Source organism: Myotis davidii, unplaced genomic scaffold, assembly GCF_000327345.1.
Source record: "Myotis davidii unplaced genomic scaffold, ASM32734v1 scaffold673, whole genome shotgun sequence".
NCBI lineage: Eukaryota > Metazoa > Chordata > Mammalia > Chiroptera > Vespertilionidae > Myotis > Myotis davidii.
Genome location: NW_006286677.1, coordinates 1390512 through 1394281, shown reverse-complemented (window position 1 = coordinate 1394281; position 3770 = coordinate 1390512).

Genomic DNA, 3770 nt, shown 5'->3' with positions numbered 1-3770 from the left:
GGGTCACACACCCTTCAGGGTGGGGTTCCCCACGGGGGGGCCTGGCCAGTCTGGATGAGGGGCCGAGGGCTGTTGTCAGGCTGGCGGGTGACGGGAGCTCCCATCCGCTCCTTTTTTCTTTTCTTTTTTTTGATTCTGGGCCAGCTTTAGCTCTGAGGATCTAGCTCTTAGGCCTCCGCTCCTGAAAGCAGGTATCTGGTTATTTTCGGTTCTATAATCGAAACTCTGTATCACCTCCAGCTCTGAGATCCCAGCTAGCTGAAAGCTGGTTTCTGCGTTTTTTTTTAGCTTCTATATTTGTTGAAATGTTTCAAACTGCAGGCTCAGAGGCCTGCGAGGCAGGCAGGGAACGTTGGAGTCCTCCGTCACTGAAGCAAGCAAGCCTCCTGTTAGTTTCAAGCTGCCTGGCTGTTGGCCGCCATCTTGGCTGACAGTTAATTTGCATATCTCGCTGATTAGCCAATGGAAAGGGTAGTGGTCGTACGCCAATTACCATGTTTCTCTTTTATTAGATAGGATAATATAGCTGGGTACAAAGAGTTCTATTCTGTGTAGAAATGGAAGAAATATTATTAATAGGTTTCTGATGGAATTTGAAAGAATACTTAGCCATTCTGTCATTACAAGACTTCAACAATTTTTTCCTGAAACCTATTTTTTTCTTTTTAATATTTTTCTGTAGTTTGTGAAGAATTATTCCTAGGGCTTTTTAGAGCATTGTGTACATATTTTTCTAAACTTGTTTTTCTCTGAAATCTATAAATTAAGACTGAAATATGATCAACTTAGTTATTTTACTGGTGTACCCTAGACAGTTTTTAAGATTGGGGAATCCTGTCATTGCTGATTTGGGTCAGTGGATAGAGCATCGGCCTATTGACTGAAGGGTCCCTGGTTCAATACCTGTCAAGGGCATGTACACCTCAATTGCAGGCTCCTCATTAGCCCCGGTGGGGGAGGCAACTAATCAATGTGTTTCTCTTACATTGATGGTTCTCTCTGTCTTTCCCTCTCTCTTTAACTCTGTAAAAATATCCTTGGGTGAGAATTAATTAAAAAACATTTTTTTAAAGTTCTTTTTTAAAAAAAAGATTGGGGAATCCTGGGGAAACGGAGTCATCTGAATCTTAAATAGTTAAACAATCTTTTTTATAACCTTAAGCTTTATTGTTAAGTGGAGGGAAATCTCTTAAGTTGTGCCACAGGGCTGTGTTATCTTGACCTTGTTATATACCAAGTTTTAAGGATGAGTTGTATGAATACTTAAATGGCAAAACTCTTAGGTTTTGTAGGTGGTACAAAACTGGGAAAAATATGTTAGATAACAGAATCAAGGGGAGTTAGTTCATCATCATCTCTTGGTCATTTACTAGGTGCCATGGACTATATTTAGCTTAGGTGATACAGAGATAAGTACTTGCCCTTGAAAAGCTCAAAATGGGGGAAGGAGATAGACTGGAAAAATCAAGTTTACAACACTGGATGATTAAGTGCTGTAATAGAGCAGTGGTTCTCAACCTTCCTAATGCCACAACCCTTTAATACAGTTCCTCATGTTGTGGTGACCCCCAACCATAAAATTATTTTCGTTGCTACTTCATAACTGTAATTTTGCTACTGTTATGAATCGTAATGTAAATACCTGATATGCAGGATGTATTTTCATTGTTACAAATTGAACATAATTAAAGCATAATGATTAATCACAAAACCAATATGTAATTATACATGTGTTTTCCGATGGTCTTAGGCGACCTCTGTGAAAGGGTCGTTTGACGCCCAAAGGGTCGCGACCCACAGGTTGAGGACCGCTGTAATAGAGGATGTAGTAAATGATAAGTAAATGATGAACTAGAAAAAAATGTTTAACAATACTAAATATAAAGTTCTTTTAAATTTTAAAAAATTATATTCAAGAATGAGGAGGTTTAACTTAATAGCAGTCCATGTGGGGGAAAAAAAAGGAAAGGTTTTAGTTAACTACAAGTATTTTATGAACAACAGTATGATGTTGTTACTCCCATTCCTTGCTGAAACATACTGCATCCTTCGCCTTGCCCAAGTAAAGCAAACCAATCAGTCTAAAATGTGAATGCCTTGTTAGGTTACATAGGTAGAGATACTATGTTCATAATAAGGGAGTAATACTGCTGTATTCAAGATTAGTCAGACCACTGTCTGGATTACTTAATTCACTCCGAGTAGGATAGACCTTCCCATGGACTGCAGAATGCTCAGAGAACAATATGGTTATAGGGAGTCTAGAAACCAGGTCAATTGAAGGAACAGAGCCCTCTTAACACATTTTAAAAATAGCCTCTGTGGTACACAAACAGGATAACCTTTTAGAATCATTGGGTGAAAGAGGAAATTTTGATTCACAGATTTCAGTAATATAGGCTACTATAAAATTAGGCTGTGAACTCTTAGAAGTGTTTCAGCAGGGACTGAGAGACCATCAATTAAGGAGGTTACAGATGGAGAGTTGAGCAAGATTTCTAAAGTTCTGTTTTATATTATGATCTTACTATTCCCCAAAGACATCAAATTATCTAATTATAATTTTCAAATTATCTAGTAGTGTGTGTCAGTACTCTGCAGCATTGCGTGCACTTTGGCATCTGACTTGAGTCTAGCTTTGTAACCTTGAGTAGGTTACACCTGTTACTCTGAAATAGTTCTCTTGATACTTTCCCTCTAGGGCAGTGATTCTCAACCTTTCTAATGCCGCGACCCTTTTATATAGTTCCTCATGTTGTGGTGACCCCCAATTTCATTGTTAACAGATTGAACATATTAAAGCATAGTGATTAATCACAAAAACAATATGTAATTATATATGTGTTTTCCGATGGTCTTAGGTGACCCCTGTGAAAGGGTCATTCAACCCCAAAGGGATCGCGACCCACAGGTTGAGAACTGCTGCTCTAGGGCTTTCCTTGAAGGCTTTGATTTAAAGACTTTGTTTAGCTATAGCAGGGGTGGGAAACGTCCAGCCCTTACATGGCCCGTGAAATCATTTGATTTGGCCCTACCAAGGCATTAGAGATGAGTTAAATAAATGTTGGACCAAATACAAAATACTAGTGGCCCAGTGCATGAATTTGCACATTGAAAGGAAATTAATTAGAAGAATATATTTTTTTAAATATATTTTATTGATTTTTTACAGGGAGGAAGGGAGAGAGATAGAGAGTCAGAAACATCGATGAGAGAGAAACATTGACCAGCTGCCTCCTGCACATCTACTGGGGATGTGCCCGCAACCCAGGTACATGCCCCTGACCGGAATCGAACCTGGGACCTTTCAGTCCGCAGGCTGACGCTCTATCCACTGAGCCAAACCGGTTTTGGCTAGAAGAATATTTTAATATCACTATTTGTCCTTTCTCTATAATAGAAATGTCAACCAAATTCATGATCGACAATGACAGATCAAAACACATGTGTGCAGTTGGCGCCAGCAAGAGCTTTGAATGTATCGTGCATGCACGAGTCAACTTAGCCTTTTATAGATAGACCTGCTTTCTGATTTAGCTAAATTTTTTACTGCCCAGTGAAGCACCCCACCTTCTCTTTCAGGTAATTGTCAGCAACACAGCAATAAATATCAACACAAAGGAGATTATTATTGTAGATAATGCAGGGAGAACAAAGTTTAAAAAATTTAACTGCAGCAGTGTGTGACTATATTCTGCACAGTGAGAAAATCTGAAGTCATTTTCAAGTCCACAATTTCTTACTTCTTTTCTGTCGGGTCGTTTCTACGC